Source organism: Molossus molossus, unplaced genomic scaffold (genome assembly GCF_014108415.1).
Source record: "Molossus molossus isolate mMolMol1 unplaced genomic scaffold, mMolMol1.p scaffold_m16_p_21, whole genome shotgun sequence".
Taxonomy (NCBI): Eukaryota; Metazoa; Chordata; class Mammalia; order Chiroptera; family Molossidae; genus Molossus; species Molossus molossus.
In genome coordinates, this window is record NW_023425357.1 from 10,279,852 (window position 1) to 10,304,919 (window position 25,068).

At 47.5% G+C, this 25,068-nt stretch overlaps 1 protein-coding gene across 2 annotated transcripts in view; it reads left to right on the forward strand.

Annotated features, from left to right (window-relative positions):
- SIPA1L3 (signal induced proliferation associated 1 like 3) overlaps positions 1–25,068 on the forward strand; it is a 225,288-nt gene that overhangs the window by 92,583 nt on the left and 107,637 nt on the right. For both annotated transcript variants that reach the window (XM_036274268.1, XM_036274267.1), the window contains one exon: positions 1,114–1,181. The gene's annotated coding sequence lies outside the window, so the exon portion shown is untranslated. The remainder of the gene's footprint in view (positions 1–1,113; positions 1,182–25,068) is intronic.

A 25,068-nucleotide genomic window follows, 5' to 3' on the forward strand; every position in this document is an offset into this window, starting at 1 on the left:
CCTGGAGGAGCTGGCTGATGTTTGAGCTTGGCCGTGGCATTGTGGGCAGCGTTTGGGCATAGCAGTATTGGGGACGAGGGGCGGGGAGGCATTGCCAGCCTGGGGTTAGCCTTCACTGACCACCATGACTGTCGCCTGGCCAAGGGGCCTGGAGCTAGGCTGCCTGGGTTCATCCCAGCTACAGTATACTTGTGACTGGCTGGATGCCTCGGCTAGTGGGTTCCTTCCCCTCTCCACGCCCAGCTTCCTCATCTGTAGCAGGTATCTATTTCTTAGAGTTGATGGGAAAGTGAAATGAGTCGGCTCATGTCTGCTGGGACGGCACCTGGCCATAGGGAGTGAGAGTTGTTATTTAATGGCCATGCTGTATAGGAAGGGTCTAGGCTGTCCTCTCAGATCTCATCTCCCTGGCCTAAAGTGGAATGGGATGGTGAACAATACAGACAGCGGCTTCTCAGCCAAAGACATTCATTCATCCATGAAATGTCTATTCAGATATGCACAACTATGCTAAATATGCAAAAGCATAAATTAGTAATATAAAGTTTCCATGAAATTCACTCAAATATGAACAGCCATACTAAATATTCAAAAACATAAATTAATAATATAAAGTTACAAGTCAGGACAAGTGCTGTTTCTCTGCCACTCCTCCCAATTGTCTGAAGGAAATGTCCTCATAATGGCCTACCGTCTGCCCCGTCACCTCCCTGTCCTCTCGCGCCATTCATTCCCTCGCTTACCTGCCCCAGCGCCCGGCCTGCTGCCACTCAGGTGTGCGCACTCGCGTCATCCTGTGCGCCGGCCGTTCGGTGACCTGGAAGGCTTTCTCAGGTAGCCACGTAATTCGCGGTCTCCCGTGTCCATGTCTCTGTCCTCTCCTCACCCTGTTGCCTGACTTCATACTGTGTGTTCGTTGTCTTTCTCCCCTATTGGAATGTCTGCTCCCCGAGGACCACAGCTTTGTCTCCGTCACTGGTGTCCCCTCGGTGCCTGGCACAGAGCGGGCGTTCAGTAAATATTTGTTGAGGGAGTGAGTGTGAATGACAGTACAGTTAGCAGGAAGGCTCGAGTTGGCCAAAGACATCACCTCGTTTCTTTCCGTCTCTGCAGATGCGCTGTCTTTGACATCGGCCCCCCCGGGACCCTCGAGGAGCACTAGAGTCCAGGGCGCACGGAGGGTGAGTACCGTGTGCTTATTTGTTTGCCTAAACTTTACAACTAGTACACCTGAGCCTCTTTATTATAAAAAAAAAATGTGTTCAAAAGAATGTCAAGGGAAAAGAGGGGGCCTCCTTCGCCGCCCCGCTGGACCAACAAGTCTAACATCCTTTAGGGGGAATTACCATCGGCAGTGGGGAGGGCGTCCTGCCAGACCTCTTCCCGCTCTTGAGCGGTTCTGCGCGCACATGCGCTCTGATGGTTTTAGTTTGCTATTTAAAGGGAAAAGCCGTTCTGTGTGGCGGCCTCTGCAGCACTGTCCCCACCAGCCGTCTGCCTGGAAGTCTTTGTTCAGAGCACGCATCAGTGTGTCATATTCTTGTCTTTTTTTTTTAACTTTTAAACTCCATTTTTTAAGTTTACAGAAAGTAGAATTCGCTCTTTAGTGTACAGTTTTTGTTTTTTAATCCTTACCCAAGGGTAATTTTTTATTACTTTTTAGATAAAGTGGAAGAGAGAGAGAGAGAGAGAAACAAACATCGATGTGAGGGAGATACATTGATTGGTTGCCTCCTGCATACCCCCACTGGGCCTGGGGATCAAACCTGCAACCCAGGTATGTGCCCTTGACCAGGAATTGAACCCGAGACCCTTGGGTCCTCAGGCCGACGCTCTAACCGCCGAGCCAAACCGGCCAGGGTTAGTGTACAGCTTTTAATTTTGGCAGATGTGCGCAGCTGTGTACCTGCCACCACAGTCATGGTGGCAGATGGCCCCATCGCCCACCCGTGTGGATGGGCCATTTCTCCACAGGCACAAATGTAGTGTGGGTGTTTGCACAGACTTACAGTTTGTAAATATGACAAATATCTGTAATATAAGGGTTCTGAATATGTTACCTTTAGGCTCCTGGGGGATTTGTTCGTGAACACCCTCTTTCGTTCCTTTGGGGTAGAGTCTCAGCAAGGGGTGGGCCTCAGCGTATGTGGCATTCCAGTTGGGACATTCCCAAGTGGGACGCCACCTTTGTTGGCAGGACGCAGTGAGGGTGCTTAGGGACACTGTGTGGTGCTCGAAGCCTCAGGAGACGCGAACAGGGTGGAAAGCGGGAGAGGAGGAGTCTGACATGCAGGCTCTGGGTGCAGGTAGTGGTGTTGACTCAGCTGCGAGGCTGGTTCATCGGGCTTTGGAAACTGAGTGAATGGAGACAGTAAATTCTCTCCTGGCTGTTCACTGGGTACCCACACATCCTTCCTGGCCTCAGGCTCAGCCTGGATAGCAGGAGCTTGATGGTGGGACAGTCTCTAGAGGTCAGATTTCCATCAAAGGATGCTTCTTAGCATAATTCTTTATTAACTGTCTTAATTTGAAGGAATTTTAGATTTACAAAAATGTTGCAAAAATAGTACAAAGAATTTACATATACACACCCATCACCCAGCTTCCCCTGATATTCCCATCTTTAAAAAGTTAGACAACTATCAAACCGGGAAATTAACACTGGTCCAGTACTATGAACTAAATGACAGACTCTAGTCAAGTTTCACTAGTTTTTCCACTGATGTCCCTTTTCTGACCCAAGACTCTATCCAGGATCCCACACTGCATTTACTTGTCATGTCTCCTTCATCTCCTCCCCTCTGTAACGGTTCCTCAGTCTTTCCTGGGAAGAGGACTACTCTGCTGTTTTGTAGAATGTCTCAGTTTGGGTTTGTCGGATGTTTTCTCATGACTGGATGGAAGTTTTCCTTATTTGGCAGGACACCACAGAAGTCACGTGCCCTCCTCAGTGCACTGTCCCAGGGGGTCGAGGGGTCATTCACGTCCATGTGTCTTGTCACTGGTGCTGCTGACCTGGACCACTTGCGCTGTGTGCTGGGTTTCTGCACTGTGAAGTGGCTGTTTTTCCCTTTGTAACCGATAAGTATCTTGGGGGAGGTACTTTGAAACTATGATGATTTCTGCTCAAACTTCCTCCTGCTAGTTTTGGCACGCCTTGACGAGGTGCGTCCTGCCTGCAACAGTTATTACTGTGGCATTTCCCTAGTGGTGATTTTTGTATGTCCCTCACTTCTTCTACATTTATTAATAGCCCACATAATTAATTCTGAAAGGGCCCTGGCTGGTTTGGCTCAGCGGTTAGAGTGTCGGCCTGCGGTCCTGAGAGACCCGGGTTCGGTTCCCGCTAAGGGCGCGTACCTCGGTTGCAGTTTGTCCCCGGCCCTGGTCGGTTGTGCGGGTGGCAGCCACTCGATGTGTTCCTTTCACATCGATCTTTCTCTCTCTCTCTCTCCGATCCTCTCTCCCCCTTCCACTCTACCTGAACAAAAAATGGAAAAATGTCCTCCGGTGAGGATTAAAAAAAAAAAAAAAAAAAAAAAAATTAATTCTGAAAGGAAGACCTGTTCCTTCTCATTGATTTCAGCTTTTGGTTATTAACATGCTTCTTTATGGCTTCATAAATATTCATTTTATTCTAGCACATGCCTGGTTAATGTGAAAGATCAAGTTCTGAGCGGATTTCTAGTATTGCCTCTCAGACTTTGGGAGAACCCGCGTTTCTCCTCCATGGTCAGCCCGAGGGTCTCGGGCTGGGAAGCAGGAGGCGGGGCTTATCCTTTTGCTGCTTTTCTTTGTTCAACAAGTAGGCATTTGAGCACCTGCTGGTATGTTCCAGGTGCGGGGATTCAGGAATGAACCAAACAGATCCTGTCCCTGACATTGTACTGGAGGATAAAAATAGACAGATAAACAAGTGAACTCAGAATAAGTTGTGCGGCTGCAAGTAACTACAGAGATGAGTAAAGCAGGAAGGGGACTGACCGGTGGCAACCAGGGCGATTTTAGACAAGGTCTCTCTGAGGAGGCGGGTGCCCAACCCTGTTCTTCCACCACCCAGTGGGGGATCTAAAGGAACCATCTCCCTTTGTGTCAGGGTTTTCAGATGCATGGCCAACAGGAAGAGGTGTCCCTCTCTAAGCTGCAGTTCCTGCTTACCTGTGGCTCACTGTTGCCCTGTGGAAATGCCGAGTGCGTATTGCCAAATCCTCCGATATGTTTTCCCCAGTAGAAGACAAAAGTGAGGAATTCTTGCTAGTCCATTATACCCAAATTATGCTGTATCAGATCATTTTCAGTGGTACGTGGATGAATATATTTTTTGTTTGTTTTCATTGAGTTGCTTTTGTAGCAAAGGATTCCTCTGTTGCATTTTGGTGGGAGTGCAGACTCCTTTTTAGATGTACATATATACATTTAAGTGTAAAAGTAACTTGGTTTAAAGAAAGTATTGAGTAAATAATTGTACAGATGGGACAGGTGCGCCTGAAAAGGAAGGGCGGGACACAGCTGCTGAGCTTTTGGGCAAACACTGCTCTGGCTCGGCCTTTCACTCCTTCTCTGGAACTGGGCTTCTCACCAGGGAAACCGAACTGAGTTTGGCAAACGATTACCATGGCCATGTGCCCCGAGCCGTTCGTGCCATGGTAGGTGCATCAGCCAGGAATGCTCTCAGCCCTCAGCCGCAGAGACAGACAGCCCAGCTCGCAGCAGCTTAAACAAGTGAGGATTGATTTCTTTCCCATCACAATAAACCTGGAGGTAAGTTGGCTGCCAGTCGTTGAGAGGTTGAGTGATGTTCAGGCTGGAACCTCTGATTTGCTTGGCCTTCCCCTCGTGGTTACAAGGTTGCTGCTGCAGCTCCAGCCAGAACAAGGAGGGGAGGCTCAACTCCAGCAGTGTGTTTTTCCGTTCTGAGCTGCTCATGCACTCCCGATTCCCCACAGCAGATTCCCCCTACAGCTCATTGGCCAGAAATGGGGCGCATGGCCTCCCCTAGCTCCAAGGAGGGTGGGAAATTTGATTTAGCTTCTGAGCTGCTCCTGAGGAGGAAGCCACAGAAAAGGGGAATTGAGAGTGTCAGTTGGGTTAGCAGCCAGAAGTGTCTGGTTCCACAGGGGAAGAAAAACAATAATAATTAGCACTGGGTGCTGACTGTGCCAAGCCCTCCTGTAGGCCCTTTACGTGCATGATCTCATTCAGTCCTTACACCCAGCCCATTGAGTTGCTGCTGTGATCGCTCCCTAGGAATGGCTTGGAAACTGAGGCACCGAGTGGTGAAGCCACTTGCCAAGTGGAGGAGCCAGGGTGGGACCCTCTGCAGTTTGCCTCCACGGCCCTGACTCTGGGCCACTACACTTGGTTGCCTTCAGAGAGGTCCTGGATGCCCAGACGGCTAGCTGTCTAGCCTCAGTTTAAATTCTTCCAGCAAGGGAGGAAGAAGGCAGTATATTTTACTTTGGGGAAACTTGGATCATTACAAACGTCTTGTGAATCACATCCGCCCTGTGTAACGACCTCTCCCTGGTTCTGGTCCGGTCCAGGTGAGCAGCACCCGCCACTTGTCTTCCTGGCTGCTCTTTGGGGCTTGCAAATCGCTGAGAAGGCTTCTCTTAGTCTCCCTTTCCCAAACAAATTGTACCTGTGCTTTTCATTCTTCTTCCCAGAATGAAGCTTCTGGCCTTGGGGTTCTTCCTTTCTTGGGGTCCTGCTGGTTGGCTCAGCACACAGTTAACATGGACCTTCTCTGTGCCTGTCCCTGTGGTGCTGAGGTGTGGATGAGACAGTTTCATGCTTGAGTGGGTCCCACACTCTTTGGGCTCTTCATTCAGTGAGGGAGGCCAGCCCTCAGAAACAGTGCAGAGTGGTCAGGGCAGTATGGGGGAGCCAGGGCATAGTGGGATCCTAGAGAAGGTGCCCAGCCCTGCTCGGGGATCTGGGAGGGCTCCTGGAAGCATCTTTGGGCCTTAGAAGAGGAGTAGAGATGTATCAAGGAGCAATTTGTCCTTTCGGAATCTCCATTCCCTTCCTCTGTAAAATAAAGTATTTGGGCTTGGGTTTCCTTCCTTCCATTCATTCAACAAACATTGGCTGGGCAAGCCCCATTTCCTGGTCCTGTGCTGGGCACCAGGCTTGCAGGGATACCCTCCTGGAAAGGTGATGCCCTGAGAGCTTCTGTTTCTCCTAAGGTTGTCTTGAGAATTAAAAGGTGATTATGAGTCTCAAGTACTTAGAACAGTGCCTGGCACAGTACTCACGGAATGGACGAGATGGTGGTGATGACCTTGGCTTGCATTCGTTAGCCCCCACCACATGTCACAGGTTAGGCAGCTTAGTCACCGGCCCATAAGATACTAAACTTTAGCTGCTGCTCTTGTGATTGTTTATTCACCACGTGTGAGTGTTTACCTAATGCCCAGCCCCAAGCTTGCATGGTGCCTGGATATGCAGAACTGTGCTCTGGGAACAGGGCCGGTGCAGCTGGGGCCTGGCCAGAAATTTCATGGGAGAAGATGGAGTTTCTTAGGTCTGTTTGGAAACCCACAGCTGTCGTCCTTCAGTCCCCTTTCCCTCCAGTTCCCAGGCCTGTCAGCACTGGCCTCTAGCACATGGGCTGCCCTTGACCTCTGTGGCCAGAACGCATAGATGCTCTGCTCAGCCCGTCAGTCGAGTCCCAAATTAGACCTGACAGTACGATTTATTCTCTGGGATGGAGCCGGGAGGGCAGAGCCCCAGTGGGTGATTCCACAGGAAGGCTGTCAGCCCGAATTAGTCCAGGCCCTTCATGCAGCCTTGCCGTTTCAGCTTCCTCCAGCTAATAGAGTTTTCCAGGGTATCAGGGCTTCTGAGCATCCTCCTCCCATCCCCAGGGGGAGACCCTCGCTGTGATTCCTAAGGAGCTGTGTCTGAGGACCTCCTCAGCGAGCCCCGTCTGAAGGGAGCTGGGGTTCGGGGCTCTTTCCTCCGCTGCTTCGGGAGTGGGAAGTGGTGACTCCCCAGGGAGTCCAGACCATCCCGACCTAAGATGGTTCGACTTAGATTTTTCAACTTAACAGTGTCACAAAGGCAATACACATTCAGTAGAAACCATACTCCAGCTTCTGAATTGTTATCCTTTCTTAGGGCTGGCAGCCGGTGGTGTAAGGTGCTCTCGCGATGCCGGGAGCGGCAGCGAGATGCTTTTGCCCAGCTGGAGGCTGATGGCAGGGTCGGCGAGGCTGAGCGGTGGCGTTTGGTAGGTTAGGTGTAGTAAATGCATTTTCGACTTCCCGTATTTTCAGCTTATGCTGGATTTATCGGGACGTGGCCCCAGCACACGTCGAGGAGCATCTGTAGCTGTTCTGTCCCCCTCATCCTTTCACTGCCCTGCTCCTCACCTTCCAGCAACAGGCAGGATTCTGCTCTGGTAACAGATCAGTCCTGAAATCCTGGAGGTTGGGACACAGCAGGTGTCAGTTTCTCACTCAGGACGTGAGGTACATCAGGGTGGGCTTCCCCTTGTACATCAGGGACCCAGGCTAACAGGCTCCCTATCTTAAAGCCTCATAACTGGAACACACAACCTCTAGGGTCACCATGGTAGGACAAGGGACCAAGAGGCCTAGAACTTAGAGAGTGACATAGTTCATCCCTGGAATTAGTTGTGTGGCCCAACTGCAAGGGGCTGGAGGGGCACGTGGGTACTCAGTGACCAGTAAATACCCTGGCCACAAGAGGCAGGTGTGGTTTCTACTAAGCGCCTACTGTGTGCGAAGTCTTCTAAGGGGTCCCTGCCTCCTTGGAGCTCAGTTCCGCGGCGGGCACAGGATCTGAGTGCGGAGTTCCAGAGGCAACTCTGATTACATCTGTGCTGAGTGCGATGGAGGAGCCGGGGAGCATATCCAGGGACCTGGCATGTTTGGATTGGTCAGGGGATGTCTGTCCTGAGGACTGTCATTTGAGAGGAGGCCTAAAGGATGAGTAGGCCTTGATGGAATGGGGGAGCCATTCCCAAAAGAGGGAACAGAATCAGTGTAGTCCTGGACGTGGGGAGGAGCCTGACTGAAGGAACTGGGAGGCGGCCAGCATAACTGTAGGATTGTGAATGGGGGAGGTGGCTGGGGCAGACCATGCAGGGTCCATGTGGCTGTGTGGAGGAGTTTGGCCATTGCAACACCTGCCTTTTGAAGCTGTTGAGAGAAGGAAATGAGCTCCATCATTCTTCAGTCAATGCTGAGTTTCTGCTCTTCGGTAGGCAGGACTTCAGGCCCTAGGCACATGGCAGCGAGCAGGACAGATTCCCCTGCTCTCGGGGAGCTGGCATTCTAGAAGGGAGACAAGAAAAACAGATGATTAAGGCCATTTTACTTGGTGAAACTTATGACCGATAAATAGGGTAATTTAAGAGAACATACATAGAGTGTGGATGCTTTGGGCTTGCACATAACAGAAAACCCCATGTGTATTGGCTTAAAGCATCAGGAAATGGATGGGCTCCAAGTCCAAGGGTTCTGTGGGCCTCCTTCTAGGCCGGTGATGTGACAGCTCAACAATGGCACCGAGAGCACAGCTTTATTCGAACAGCTCTGCTGTCACCTGAAGCAGGTCCTTTCCATGGTCGAAGGGGGCCATTAGGAACACTGCAGGGAGTCTCAGGCAGGAACAGAAGTTTTTCAAACTTTGTGTGCCCCAAGTGTGTCTGCTAGCCCACCTTATTGGCAGTGGATTGTAAGGCCAGTGCGAGAGCAGGGGGGAGACAGCTGCCCTAGTCCAGATGGGAGGTGATGCGGGACAAGGCCAGGCCGGCGAGATGGGGGTAGGGGAGGGCAGGTGAGGAGGTAGACTGGATAGGGCTTGCTAACAGCGTGGCTGCTCAGAGAAAGGGGATGTTCACCATGCTCTGTGTCCTGCTTGCTTGTAAAAGTGATGGTCCCTCCCCGGCCGGTGTGGCTCAGTGGTTGAGCATCGACCCATGCTTCCCGTTCAGGGCACATGCCCGAGTTGTGGGCCAGATCCCCAGTGGGGGACATGCAGGAGGCGGCCGATCGATGTTCCCTCTTATTAATGTTTCTCTCTCTCTCTCTACCTCTGTCTTCCTTTCTCTCTCAAATCAATAAAGGAAAAAAAAATTTTGTTCCAAACATATTTTTTAAAAAAGTCATGGTGCACTTTTGCATTTTGTAGGCTCTGAGAACTTCCAGGAAAGAAACTTGCTTCTTTGCCTGTGGAGCCTTTTTATTTTCTAAAACACACTGACATGTTCTGTAGAAAAATTTGAAAAATGTTGCTTTGGTAACTATTCTCATTGTTGCTGCACATTAGAGTCCCATGGGAGCTTTAAGAAACTCCCAGGCCTGGGGCGGGGCCCAGGTGCCCTGCGAAGCTTTTTAAAATTCCCCGGTGTTCCCAGGGTGTGGCTGAGAGTGAGGACTGCTACTTTATCATGGTCTTGGGTGAGTTGCACGCTATAAAGCTGTATCGTTTGCTTGCGTGTCTGATTTTCCGGGTTATACTTGCTCATTGTTTTAAAAAAAGAAATCCAAAGACTCGGAATCCTCCAAGATAATCATTTTTGCAAGCTGATGTGTGTACTTTTCAGATTTTAAAAAAATACTTGTACTTAAAACAAGGTGTCCCAAAACAAGTTGATTTTCCATCTTTTCAAAGAGAAGATTTAAAAAATGGAGAGGCCCATTTGAAATATTTAGGAATATAAATGACATAATCAGCTGCTTATTTATATTTTTTAATTTATTTATTTTGTGACGCCTTTAGAATTCTATCCAAAATGTTGAATTCAGAATGTTGCTCATATCCGCTCACATATTACGAAACGGTGTTAACACTTTGCAGGCATCCTTATTATCGTGGGAGTCACTTTTTCAGTCGCCAGCACTTCTTTCCAGAATATTTCATCCCCACCCATCAGAAATGTTTGTGATGTGGCACTTTTGAATTTTGTTTTATGTTGTCACTGGAAACTGTCTCCCAGGCATCAAGGGCCCAGTCATCTATCATCAGACGGATTTGTCCCCGTTTTAGTTGTATAGTGGTGATCTCTCAAGTGTCACCACTAACTTACTATGTGACGTTATAAAACTTTGATTTTTTTTTTCCCTGAGGATATTTTTCTACCTATTATCAGGTAGAGTGGGAGGGAGACAGAGACAGAGAAACATCGATGTGATAGAGCTACAACGACTTATTGTCAATTGCATGACCCCACCAGGGCCAAGGACAAACCGCAACCGAGGTACATGCCCTTGACCGGAATCGAACCCATGACTCATTGGTCCTCAGGCCGACGTTCCAACCGCTGAGCCAAACTGGCCAGGGCCAAAACTTAGATATTTTTTTTATTCTCACTCGTAGGACATTTTTGCATTTATGTTCAGATAGAGAGGGAGGAAGAGAGAGAGAAACATCAACATCAGAGACACATCAAGTGGTTGCCATCCACATGACCCCAACCAGGGCCAGGGACAAACTGCAACCGAGGTACGTGCCCTTTGTGGGAACCGAACCCAGGTCTCCCCAGACCACAGGCCGACGCTCTAACTGCTGAGCCAAACCGGCCAGGGCAACTTTGATGTTTTTTAAGGACAGTTACTGAAATGGGTAAATGAATAAATGTGAACATACATAAGTGGTTACATAAACACTTGCTTTTGAATCAAACAGACTGATCGTTCCGGTGTGAAGAGTAAATGACGTTTCAGGAAGATTCAGTTTCACACTGCACAGTGGCGCTTTGCCGCAAGGCCATTTTCAGTGTGGCCTTACACACTCTTTCTTCGGTTTTCAAAATTCTAGTCTAAATGCCCCTTGTGTACACAGGGAGACTTTCACCTCGAGTATTTTGTTTAAATCAATTGAATGTCGCTTATAATTATCGTCTCTAACTTGCTTTCTAAAGGAATCTTTCAAGAGCCTGTTTACATGACTCATAACACCTGTAATTGAGAGGCTAGTCGCTCAGGAATTGTTCCTGAGTCTGTTACGATACATGCCTCCTTTTTTCACTGTTGCCGAAACTAGCATCGTTTGTCTTCAGAAGCTAACGTCTTTTGTAAACAGTACTTTGTTCAAAATAATACTATGAAAACTCTGAATGACAACTATTATTCTGAGGATCGTGTTGGGGCGGAAATCTTGCTTTATGTTTGGTTAGGTCTTGTATTCCAAATACATCAATTAAATTAAGCACACACGGTTAGCTCAGTGGTGTTGAAGCTTCCTGCCAGGAGCATTAACTAGTTGGAGAGAGTGAGTTCTCGGACTTTCCCAGCTTAATTTTATTCATTCATTCAACATTGATTAATTTCCTGTCAGCTACCCTACAACCCAGTATAGAGAACATTAGTAAAAATGACCTGTGTTGGAATCCCCGCCCACTTCTGCCTCTCTGAGTGTGGCCAAGGCACTTAGCCTTCCTGTGCCTCAGTGTCCCCATCTATAAAATAGAGTGGTTGTGGGGATTCAGGGATAATACAGATCTGTAATCCTAGGTGGAGCATGATCCAAATGGATAGATTATCTTCGCTGCAGAAATTTCTATGTGATAGATGCGTCTCCAGACCCTGCCAGGGTACAGGCTCTGTATTGCCTTTCTAAAATCCTAATTATCCACAGCTTGGGTACACATCTGGCTTAAGAGGTTGGAAAGGGCTCATGCAGCTGTATGTAGAAAGTACTTAGCATAGTGCATGGCACATAATGCTGTGTAAGAGTTGTTTTTTTTTTATTATTATTATTATTATTATTATTATAGTACCTCACCATCCTTAATCATCATCATGGAAGAGCAAGTAGTAACCACAGTGAGATACCATTATACACCCACCTCGGTGGCTAAAATAAAAGACAGCATGGGAGGAGATGAGGTCAGAGAATGACATGCGAGGCCTTGTAGGGACCGAGGCCTTCGCTCAGAAGTGCTGCGGGAGTGTTCTGAGCAGAGGAGGAACGTGATCTGACTGACACGTGCAGCGGTCCTCTGTGTGTGGGAGCAGGGGTGGGAGCCAGGAAATCTGGGAGGAAGCTCCTGCTAGGCCCAGGCAGGAGAGAGGGGAGGGGGAATGGAGAGATCTGAATTACATTTGAAGATGGAGTCGACATTGTGAGTGGACTGGGTGTCAGGGTGACAGAGAGAGAGGTGGAGGGTCGCACCAGGGGTTCGGCCTGGATACCAGGTACCTAGCGGAGGCACCGAGTTGCACTGGGAGGTTTGCAAGGAGAAGGTGAAAGTCCCGTGGAGAAGCAGGAATACAGCTGTGCGGGCTCTCTGAGTCTGGAGTTGAGGCCTGGGAAGGGAAATGGAAGAGTCTTCATGAAAGTGACGGTGTTTAGAGCCGGGACCAGATGAGATCACCGAGGGAGGGTGTGGATAGGGAAGAGAAAGCTCTCCAGAGAGCTGGTCAGGAATCAGCGAAGGAGGCCCGTGGGAGGACCTGGAGAGCATGGAGCCCTGAGGCCAGCTGAGCAAGGAGGGCGATGAGGGCCGGCAGGTGACTCCGAGGTCGGCGGCGTGAGGGACAAAGGCTGATGGGAGCAGGTTCAAGACAGACAGGGCTTTTTTTTTTTAATAGCAGTTTTAGGTTTACAGAAAATTATAAAGTACCGAGTTCCCAAACTGCCTCTGTCTCCACCACACAATTTCCCTCCTACTTCCATCCTATAGTCATATGGTACATTTGTTACAACTAATGAACCAATACTGATACATCATTGTTAACTGAAGTTCATAGTTTCCATTAGGTCCACTCTGTGTTCTGCATGGGTGTGGGTCTTATGACATGTATCCTCCATTACAGTTTCATACGGAGTATTTTCATGGCCCTGAGGCTCCCCAGTGCCCCCCCAGTTATCCCCCCCAACAACTACTGATCCTTTTCCAGAAGAGATACAACCTTGTCTCCACGTCCCCAGCAGACATGCGCTGTGTGATGGTGTGGCCCCTGTGCTTTGTTCATTGCTGTGTCTCTAGTGCTCGGGCCTTGCTTGACGTACAGGAACACAGTGTAGATGTGTTAAGTTAGTGTCTTCTGGGATTGGGGAAGGATTAGAACCGGAAGGGACCCTTGAGATCACAGGCTATTGCTCCTAAGTGGCAAAAATGTGTTCTATGAACCTGGGCTTCTATCCCCAGTGGGCTTCTCCCCTCTCCTCATAGGTATTAGGTGGTAGAAATAATTGGAAATGTAACCACGAATGTGGGTACCCCCTAAACTAACCATTACCGAGTGCCTGTGGGCAGGGCTCACATGGCTACCCCATCTGTGAAATGGGATAATGACAGTATTGACCTCATAGAGCTGTTGTCAGAAGTCGGTGAGATAATGTTGTAAAACCCTGTAGGTAGGTGTTTAATAAATGTGAGCTGTTGTTAAAAGTAATAGTATCATTACTATTATTCTGACTTCATGGCACTCACCATCTAGTGGGGGAGATAGATATCAGATAATCACATAACCACATAATTTAACCAGTAATTAAGCTCTCGAGAAAGTTTGGAGTGCCTTGAAAGAGAATAACTGAAGGCTGGGGAGGGGTTGGGAAGGTCCGAGAAGGCTCTTCTGAAGAAGTGACCTGCAAGCCTACACTTGAAGGATAAATAGAAACTTGCCCGAGGTGGGTTGGGGCAGGGAGAAGAGCATGTACAAAGGCCCTGGGGTGTATTGTAGAACAGGCCAGTGTGCTCTGAGTGGAGTGATGGGGGAAGGTCAGCAAACTGGTCATTATGGACCTTGTGGGCCCTCATTAGAGATTCGGACTTTCTCCCCGGTTCCGAGTCACCACAGAAGGGTACAAAGGGGAGCAGCGAATGGTTTGGTTTTTGGGGGGGGGGTTTGTTGTTGTTGTTTTCCTTTATTGATTTTAGAGAGAGAGGAAGGGAGAGAGAGAGATAGAAACATCGATGAGAGAGAACATCAATGGGTCGCCTCCTGCATGCCCCCCACTGGGCACTGGGCCCACAACCTGGGCATGTGCCCTGACCAGGAATTGAACCAGTGACCTCTGGGTGCATGGGTCAATGCTCAGCTACTGAGCTACGCCGGCTAGGCGATGGTTTGTTTTTTTCTCCTCTATGCATTTTCAAGACTTGGTGTCCTGACTCCCTTCCCTCCCCTTGGACAGTTTGTACCAACTGCTACAAGCCAGGGTCAGGGTCAAGACGCCAGCCCGCGCGTGGCACCTTGGAGAGCTCTGCTGTCTTCTGGCCACTTGGTGTTCAGGGTTGAAGGGTGTTTTATATAAGGTGGACGGCGCCCTGGTTCCAGACTTAGTCCCTAGGGAAGAAGCAGCTTGCTGCTCAATCCCAGGCCACTGGGCGGCCCGCAAAACAGGTCACCGCAGCACTGCCTGTGTCTTGGAAAGGCCCTGGGCCTCGCTGACTCACGATTCCTTCTCAGAGAAGGGAACCCAGCCTACTCCCTGCAAAGACATCCTCATTTCCTTCCAGTGCTGGAGTGCCCACAGCAGCCCCCCACCCCCCACTTCCCTATTTTTTATTTTGCTAAGATGCCAACCAATATGCTTCTCTCAGTTCCCTCTCAGCCAGGCCCTGGGAAGAGGTGGGACAGGGTGGGGAGGGGAGTTTCCAGATTACCTGTGTCTTCCTAGCACTGCAAAGAAAATGGCTGTTTTATGGGCCAGGAGTGTCGGGAGGCCCTGCGCCCCAGCCCCCTCCAGCCTGGGAATGGGGCGGATCCCCGGGGTGGGGAGAGGCCCGGGTGCCCTGAGAAATTCCTCTGATCCTGCATCCTGACGTGTCTGCTGCGGTCGCTGGGTAAGTGGGGGCCTCGCCCTGCCTTCCTCTGCTGTGCCCACAGCAGGCCAACCCCAGAGCGCGGTGGGCCCTGGCCCCACGGGGTGGCTGTTTTCCCTTCCGAGCACTTGGGTACCTTGTGTCTCAGGAAACCCACAGAGCTTGTAATCGTGTTCTTAGCACTGCCACTGGGTGGTCAAGAGGTTCTTACAGAGACTCTTAAACAGATGGCTGCCCATCCAGGCCTGATCCTTGCTGCTAAATGTGTCATAGGTATTGACTCTCCATCCTCCCAGCACCCCAGTGAGGTTGGTATGATCCAGTTTTACAAATGAGGAAACCGAGGCAGGGGTAAGTCAGGTCACTCGTCTGAGCCATACAGCTAGGAAGTGGCAGAGCCAGGATTTGAACCCAGGCTGTCTGGCTTCATAATCACTGTGCTGTACCTCCTGCCTGCACACCCTTTCGACGCGCACACACTCCTTATCACAGCATCCCGTTTATGTTCTTCTTAGCACTACGGTTTGTTGACTTGTGTAATGCCCGTTAGCACGTCAGCTCCTGTTTGATAACACGAACTGTGTCTTGTTCATTGCTATGAACCCAGCATCTAGAACAGGACCTGGCACGCGGGAGCTGCCCAGTACATGGCTGTTGAGGGAATGAACTGAAGTTGCTGGTAATAAGAATGTGGAGCCCTGGCCGGTTTTGCTCATCGGTTAGAGCATCGGCCTGCAGACTAGTGAGTTGCGGGTTCGATTTTTGTCAAGGGCACATACCTCAGTTGTAGTTCACCCCCAGCCCTGGTCGGGTCATGTGGAAGGCAGCCAGTCAATGTGGCTCTATCACATCGATGTTTCTCTCTGTCTCTCTCTCCCTCCCTCCCACTCTATCTGATAATAAGTAGAAAAATATCCTCAGGTGAGGAATTAAAAAAAAAAAAAATGTAGAGAAACAGTGTTTCTTGGACTTTGCTGGAAAAATGTCAAATGGAACTTCCTCTCTGGGAAACAGATTGGCAGTTGCTCAAAAAGTAAATATGCAGCTCTCTAGTGACCCAGCCATGGCACTCGGGCATTTATCCATTCATTCCGAAGGAGTAAGACTACGTTCACACAAAAACCTATACACAGTTGTCCATAGCAGCTTTACTCCTCGTGGCCGAAATGGGAAACAGCCTCGATGTCCTTCAGCAGATGAAGAATTAAACAAACCGTGGTACATCCACAGCGTGGAATACTACTCACTAATAGAAGCGAACAAACTATTGACACAGGCAACGATTTGGATGAATCCAAGTGAAAAAAGCCCATCCAGGGTGATTCTATTTATATGACGTTTTTAATTGGCAAAATTACCCAAATGGAGAAAAGATGGATGGTTGTCAGGGGTTGGAGGCAGGGTCGAAGGGAGGGAGATGTGGTTGTCAGAGGTCACCCGAGGGTTCCTGTGGTGACGGAATGTGCAGATCTTGTGATGGTGGATTCCCAGCTTCTACATGCAATGAGAGTGCATAGCACTGAGTGTGCATAGCACTGAGTACACACACAGCAGTGAGTACAGGGAATAAGAAAAAATTCAGTAGATTATATCAACGTCAGAGTCCTGGTGATATTATACTATAATTTTGCAAAATATTACCATTTGCCGAACTAGGTAAAGTAGTGTGTATGGTTATCTCTTTGTATTATAGCTTACAAGCATATGCGAGTCTACAATTATGTCAATAAAAATTCCTATTAAAAAAATTGCCAGTGAGGTTGGCGGTGAGAGAAAGGAGGAGCAGAGGATGGCTGGGTTCAGAGAGGTGGGGAAGATGGGCGGGGCCGAGTGCAGGGCCTCCTAGGCCGTCAGGTCAGCCTCAGCAGGATTTCAGGCAGGGCTGCATTTATTGGGAGTGGTTTTAGTTAATAAAATTACATGGGTTTCAGATGTACACTTCTATAATAACATCATCTGCATATTGTATTGTGTGTTCACCACCCCAAGTCAAGTCTCCTTCCATCACCATTTATCTCCACTTTACCCTCTTCTACCTCCCCCACCCCCCTTTCCCTCTGGGAATCACCATACTGTTGTCTGTTTCTATGAGTTTGTTTTTTCTTTGCTTAATCCCTTCACCTTTTTTACCCAGCCCCCTTCCCGCCTCCCCTCTGATGGCTGTCAGTCTGTTCTCTGTATCCATGAGTCTGTCTCCACTTTGTTTGTTAGTTTATTTTGTACATTAGATTCCACATGTAAGTGAATCTAATGCATTTGGAACTTGTCTTTCTCTGACTGGCTTATTTCACTTAGCTTAATGCTCTCCAAGTCCACCCATGCTGTCACAAAAGGTAAGATCTCCTTCTTTTTTTTACATCCGAGTAGTATTCCATGGTGTAAATATACCACAGCTTTTTTATCTACTCATCTACTGATGGACACTAGGGCTGCTTCCAAATCTTGGCTATTGTAAATAGCACTGCTATGAACATAGGAGTGCTTACATACTTTCTGATTGGTGTTGCAGGCTTCTTCGGATATATTCCCAGAAGTGCAATTGCTGGGTCATGAGACAGTTCCACTTTTATTTTTTTATTTTATTTTATTTTTTTTGTGGTATGTGCCCCTAGTGGGAACCGAACCTGGGACTCTGGTCCACAGGCCGAAGCTCAACTGCTGAACCAAACTGGCCAGGGCTCCACTTTTAATTTTTTGAGGTAACTTAATGTTGTTCTCAAAACCATAAAAATCCTAGAAGAAAACATAGGCAATAAAATCTCAGGCATTTCTCATGGCAATATTTTTTCTGATATATCACCTTGAGCAAGGGAAACAAAAGAAAAATAAATAAATGGGACTGCATCAATCTAAAAAGTTTTTGCACAGCAAGGGAAACCATCAACAAAATGAAAAGACAACCCACTGAATGAGAGAACACATTCACCAATGATACATCTGATAAGGGCTTAATATCCAAAATTTATAAAGAACTTATAAAACTAAACACCAAAAACAATCCAATTAAAAACTGGGCAGAGGACTTGACTAGACAGTTCTCCAAAGAGGACATACAGATGACCACCAGACATATGAAAAGATGTTCAAAGTCCCTAATCATCAAAGATATGCAAATTAAAACCACAAGGAGATATCACCTCAGCTGTCAGAGTGGCGAGCATCAGCAAATCAGCAAGCAGCAATGTTGGCGAAGATGCAGAGAAAGGGGAGCCCTTGTGCGTTGTTGGTGGGAGTGCAGACTGGTGCAGGCACTGCAGAAGGGCTGCACTTGTTCATTTTCACCTGAGGATGTGTTTTCATGGAAGGGAGAGAGTAACATTAATGTGAGAGAGAAGCATCAGTCCTTTGCCTCCCATATGCACCCTGACCAGGGACCAAACTCGAAACCTAGGTATGTGCCCTGACCGGGAATCAAACCTTCAACCTTTCACTGGGACAACACTTCAACCAACTGAGCCACCTGGCCAGGGTCAGGACTGTTTTTAAATGATAACTCTGGCTGCCGCACTGAGGAGTTGGGGTCAGAGAATCTGGTGTGAGAGAGTGAAGACAAGGGGATGTGACAGGGGAGAAGAGTGAACTTTCTGGAGAGCCTCCTATGGATACAGCAGCCCAGCCTCCAGACATAGAGGGTCAGGAATGCCTCCTGGATCCTGACTTGCCAGTCCTCCCCCAGATTTGGTCACACCGTTTAGAGGACTGGAAAGGGACTTCATACACAAGGAAAGATCCCTGGCTCCAGCCTCATCAGTCCTGCGGAAAGAGTTTCATAATCACCCTTGGCCACCACAAGACCCCAAACACATGTGCACCTATGGGACCCCCTCTTTAAGATCAGGAACTGGGGAAACAGAACAAGGTGTGCGGTTAAATACATGTTGTTGGCCAGCCTGTATGTCTTGTTTGGACTGTAGGTTTACACATGTGGAGACGTGTTAAAATTCATCAAACTATACACTCAAAATGGGTACATTTTACTGTAGGTAATTATAATTCAACAACAATAGATACCACCAAGTCATAATGATAATGAAATAATAGCTCACTCTATACCAGGCTCAGTGCTGAGCACGTGGCATGTGTTAATTTTTTTCTCAGCACAGTTTGGTGATAGGGACCCTTCTGTTCATGTTCTACTGGGGAGGCGGCTCAAGTGAAGTCACTTGCCCTGCATCACAGGGCTGACTCCAGGGGGTTCCTGTGACCTCCCCTAGTCTCACTCGAGCCTTTCCCTTGATTCTGATGGCGTGGTGGCACACCACGGCCCGTGAGGCCTCCTCGCTGAGGTCCTTGTGCCATTTCAGACAGCCCCGCCGTCGTCAGATCTCGGGGTAGTCCGGGTCCAGAAGGCCAGCCTTTGATTCAGGCACTGCCGCCGCAGGGGGCCAGGCTGGGCTTTCTTGTCCTCTCTCATCCTCAGCTCCATCCAGCTGGGCTTACCCCCCTGCCATTGTCAGGAGAAGTAGAACATAGGAAGCTGGCTGCCGCTCTGCTCTTGTGATGAGTAAAGGAAACGAAGTAACCTACCTTGGAAGGTCTCCTGGGCCCTTGTGGGCAAAGGACAGTGCGGTGAACTGTGGATCACATGCAGCTTGAGACCTGTAAATGTTCTCCATACATCAGGATTCATCGACCCTTCCCGTTTGGGTCTCTGATGGCACATTTTCCTCATGCAGAGATACTTCCCCTGTTTAACAATCGAAAATGCCTGCCTGTTTGTTGGTCTCAGGATTCTTTTAGTTGCAAGTAACAAAATGCTGACATCATCTGGCCAAATGGGAAAGACATTCATCTGTCTTGGATTGTAGAAGTGGGTGGGTGTCAGGTGGGGTAGAATCAGCAGCTCAGATGTCTGTCCTCAAGGACTGGGTTCTCAGCAGTGAGCTTCCTCCTGGGGCCCGTGTATATACTGGGCAGAAGTACGGTGGCAGTTGTGGGTATGTGAAACAGTTTACTCTTGTATTGTTATTTATTGTATTATTTTCCATATGAACAACTGTAAGCGGACTCTGGCCCCAGCCTGTATATGCCTCTCGGTGCCAAGATGGCTGCCAGTGACAGTAAGGGCCACTTGCTCTCTTATCTGCAGACATCAGGACAGAGAAAAAACAGCCCCATCCCTGAAGGGTTATAAACACTTCGCAGTCAGATCCCTAGAAGAGTGCCACTCCCTGCTTGCCTTTGACCAGTCGGGGTCCGCTTCCCAGGGAAAGAGAGAAGTGGGTATTGAGTAGACAACCAGAGCCTGCCACAGCTGGGAAAGGCCTCCAAACTCAGCTCCTGACCGCGGCTCACTAAGGTGGCAACAGATAGTGTCAGGCATGGCACATGGCGCTTGCGAACAAAGAAATGTGGTTTTCTTTGCAGAAGTGGAGTGACTTGTGCCCACTTTCTGCTCCGCCCCTCTCCCACCCTTGCATAACTCCGCAAATCGGGACCAGTAGAGTCTGGCTCCCACGGATTGTTTGTTGGTGGAAACAGTGTGGATGTCGCCTCCCTCGTCTCTGGGTAGGTTTTTATTGTTTCCTTCTCCATCCTCCAAACACTTCCCATGTCCTCCATATGTTTTCTCTCCTGTCCCTCTCTCCCCCACTCGGAGGTGTCTGTGGTGTGTCTGGAGCTATGTACATCTCCTTGCAAAATATATATTGAGGTTTGAGTAAAGTGTCTGTTTCCAGAAATGGTTCTGGGCTCCGTTTCTCATTATTTTTCTCCTGGTTTTCCCCAAAGAGCATGTTTCTGAGATGAGCCACGTTGCTCGTGTGCCCGAGGGTGTTGCATCTGTCCTCTGAGTAGTCGTACATGATGTGCACCCATCACTCCTCGTGATTCCGGTCCCCTGGTGCTGGGCGTCCAAGTCACGTCCAGCTCTGCACCACCCAGACAGCACTTCAGTGAGCGTCCGCACGCCTGTGTCCTGAAGCCCAGGTTTATATCCAGGGTCCCACTGTGGCAGGAGATAGGCATGCCCCCCGCCCCCGCCCCCGCCCCGGGATGGGCCGCCAGGCTGCTCCCTCCAGAGTGCAGGAGGGCCCAGCTTTCCCGGCGGCTCACCACTTGCTGTTATCCTGCTTCCTAATTTGTGTTACATTGATGAGGTGGGGTCTGGGATTTTAATGCTCTAATGACTGGTCTGGCTGAGCACCTCTTCGTGCCTCTTGCTGCACCTGCAGCCCTGAATCAGGCTTCCTTCTCCATGGATCGTTCATTGATGAAGTAAGGCGAGAGGGCTCGTGGGGTCATGAGGGGCAAATTCTGGAGCTGGGTGGTCTGGGTTTGAATCCTGACTGTGCCGTCTAACCCAGCAACTTACTTAACCTTTCTGAACCTCAGAGCTTCCTTAAATAGAAAATGGGAATAGTATCCATACCCTAAAATATTTGGAGGATTTAATGACATAATATATAAAGCGTTTAGGACAGTATCAAGCATATATGTGATATGAAATATTTGCTATTATTATCATCATTATTATTGTTTTAAAATTTCTAAACATTCAAATATTTTATCCTCTTTTCCTTTCATTCACATCAAAATGTCAGCCTTTGACAGCATTTCTGGTGGTTCCTTAGGAACTTTGAGACAAAATAGTGAAATTTATAAAAGGACAAATCTCCCACATTTGGGAGAAATATGTTCATTTCCATGTGTGTGGTTTTATTTTTAAGTTTTAAATGTGATGTATGAATTTTTAAATTTAATTATAGCCCTGGCCGGTTTGGCTCAGCGGTAAGAGCGTCGGCCTGCGGTCCAGAGAGACCCGGGTTTGGTTCCTGCTAAGGGCATGTACCTCGGGTGCAGTTTTTCCCCGGCCCTGGTTGGGTCGTGCGGGTGGCAACCACTTGATGTGTCCCTTTCACATCGATGTTTCTCTCTTTCTCTCTCTCCCTCCCTCTCCCTCCCTCCCTCCTTCCTTCCCTCCCTCCCACTCTATCTGAACAAAAAGTGGAAAAATGTCTTCGGGTGAGGATAAAAAAAAAAAAATTTAATTATAGCCCAGCCAGTATGGATCAGTGGTTGAGCGTTGACCCATGCACCAAGAGGTTGCTGGTTTGATTCCCGGTGAGGGCACATGCCCAGGTTGAGGACCAGATCCCCAGTGGGGGGCATGCAGGAGGTGGTCAGTTGATGTTCTCTCTCATCGATGTTTCTCTCTCTTTCTTTCCCTCTCCTTTCCTCTCTTTCTCTAAAATCAATAAAGAAAAAATTTTTTAACTTAATTATAAAATTATACAGTGAAAATGGAAAATCTTGTTCCTCCTTTCTCAGCACCCACCCCCAATCTCACTTTCTAGAGATCAAATAACCATTGTAAACAGTTTGCTGTGTCAGCTGTATTGCTAGAGTATGGACTCTGGAGGTGACCTGTGTTTAAATTCTGGTTCTAGCACTTACTGACTCTGTGACCTAGCATATTAGTTTGTATTCCTGCCACAAAGAACCACACACTGGGGGGTTTAAATAACAGAATTTATTTTCTCCATTTATGGAAGCCGGAAGTCCAAGATCAGGGTGCCGGCAGGGTTGGTTTCTTCCGAGGCCTCTCTCCTTGGCTTGCAGGCCTATTGCTGCCTCTCCTCGTGGTCATCCCTCTGTGCACACATGCCACAAGTGTCTCTGTGTCAGGGACACTAGTCAGATTGGATTAGGGCACACCTGAAGGTCTCTTTAATTTAATTACTTCTTTAAAGGCCTTATCTCCAGATACAGCCACACTTTGAGGTATTGGGGGTTAGGATTCAACATGTGTTTGACTTTTCTTTTTTTGTTTGTTTGTTTGTTTGTTTGTTTGTTTGTTTGTTTTATCCTCACCCGAGGACATTTTTTCATTTTTTGTTCAGGTAGAGTGGGAGGGAGAGAGAGGAACAGAGAGAGAGAAACATCGATGTGAAAGGGACACATCGAGTGGCTGCCACCCGCACGACCAACCAGGGCCGGGGACAAACTGCAGCCGAGGTACGCGCCCTTAGCGGGAACCGAACCCGGGTCTCTCTGGACCACAGGCCGACGCTCTAACTGCTGAGCCAAACCGGCCAGGGCGAGTTTGACTTTTCTGACCCCCAGTTTCCTCATCTATAATGTACTGATAACACTGGGATTTTCCAGATCTTAGCTATTGTAATTGGCACAGCCATAAACATGGGGGTACATATATTCTTTCTGGTAGGTGTTTCAGGCTTCTTACGATATATTCCTAGAAATGGGATCACTGGGTCAAATGGCAGTTTCATTTTTAATTTTTTGAGGAAACCCGATATTGTTTTCCATAGTGGCTGCACCAGTCTGCATTACCACCAGTAGTGTACTAGAGTCCCCTTTTCTCCACACCCTCACCCGCACTTGTTTGATGATTTGTTGATGGTAGACATTCTGGCAGCTGTGAGGTGAAACCTTACAGATGTTTTAATTTGCATTTCTCTGATGATTAATGACAGTGAGCATTTTTTCATATATCTCTTGACCATTGGTCCTCTTTGGAGAAGTGCTTATTCAGGTCCTCTGCCCATTTTTTTAGTTGGATTGTTTGTCTTCCTTTTGTTGGGTTGTATTAGTATTTTATATATTTTGGAAATTAACCCCTTATCTGATGTCTCATTAGCAAATATGGTCTCCCATAGAGTGGGTTCTCTTTTCATTTTGTTCTAGTTTCTTTTGCTGTGCAGAAGCTTTATAGTTTGATGTAGTCCCATATATTAATTATTTTCTTTGTTTCCTTTGCCCTAGGCAATGTATTAGTGAAAATTCTGCTGTGTGTGATGTCTGAGATTTTGCTGCCTACATTTTCTTCTAGAATTTTTATGGTTACATTTAAGTATTTTATCCATTTTGAGTTTATTCTTGTGTATGGTGTAAGTTGGTGGTCTAGTTTCATGTTTTTGCATATTTCTGTCCTATTTTCCCGGCACCATTTATTGAAGAGACTATCTTTACTCCATTGTGTGCTCTTGCCTTCTTTGTCAAATACTAATTGAGTGTGATGTCTTGAGTCAATTTCTGGGTTCTCTGTTCTGTTCCATTGATCTGTATGCTTGTTCTTGTGCCAGTAGCTTAATCTCATTGCTGACTCATTCATTGTTTAATAACATGCTACTTATTAGCCTCCATGTGTTTGAATGTTTTTGAGTATTTTTATTGTAATTGATTTCTAGTTTTATGCCATTGAGATCAGAGAAGATGCTTGATATGATTTCAGTCTTCTTGGACTTGTAGAGACTTAGTTTGTGTCCTAACTTGTGGTCTATCTTTGAGAATGTCCCATGTGCACTTGAGAAGAATGTATATTCTGCAACTTTGGGATGAACTATTCTGTAAATATCCATTAAATCCATTTGATCTAGTGCATCATTTAGGGTCTCTTTTTCTTTGTTAATTTTTTGTCTAGAAGATCTACCCAGTGGTGTCAGTAGAATGTTAAAGTCCCCTGCTATGATTGTATTGCTGTTAGTCTCTCCCTTAAAGTCATCCAGACTTTTTAAAATATATTTTGGTGCTCCTATATAGGGTGCATATATGTTTACCAGAGTTATATCCTCTTGTAGGATCAATCCCTTTAATATGTAGACCTTCTTTGTCTCTTGTAAAGTTTATTTTATCAGCTATGAGTATTGCTACCCCAGCTTTCTTTTTGTTTCCATTTGCATGGAAATTTTTTTTCCACCCCTTCACTTTCATCCTATGTGAGTCTTTTGTTCTGAGGTGTAGACAGCATATATATGGGTTACGTTTTCTTATCCATTCAGCTTCCTTTCAGATCATTTAATCAATTTACATTTAAGGTTATTATTGATAGGTACTTATTTATTGCCATTTTAATTCATTGTGCCTGTGTTTCTCTCTATATATTTCTTCTTAATATTACAGCAGTCTCTTTAACATTTCTTGCAATGCTGGTTTGGTGCTAATAAATTCCTTTAGCTTTTTTTTTTGTCTGGGAAGCTCTTTATTCCAGCTTCTATTTTGAATGATGGCCTTGCTGGATAGAGTAGTCTTGGTTTTCAGATCCTTGTTTTTTATTGCCTTGAATACTTCAAGCTATTCCCTTCTGGCCTGTAGTGTTTCTGTTGAGAGATCAGCTGACGGAGCTCCTTTAAGATTCTCTCTTTGTTATTAACTTTTGCATTTAAATTATAATGTGTCTTGGTGTGTGCCTCTTTGGGTTCTTCTTGCTTGGGACTCTCTGTGCTTCCTGAACTTGTGTGACTTTTACCTTCACCAAGTTAGGGAAGTTTTCTGCCACTATTTCTTCAAACTGGTTCTCTAACCCTTGTTCACTTTCTTCTTTTTCTGGTACTCCTTTGATGCCGATATTGTTACATTTCATG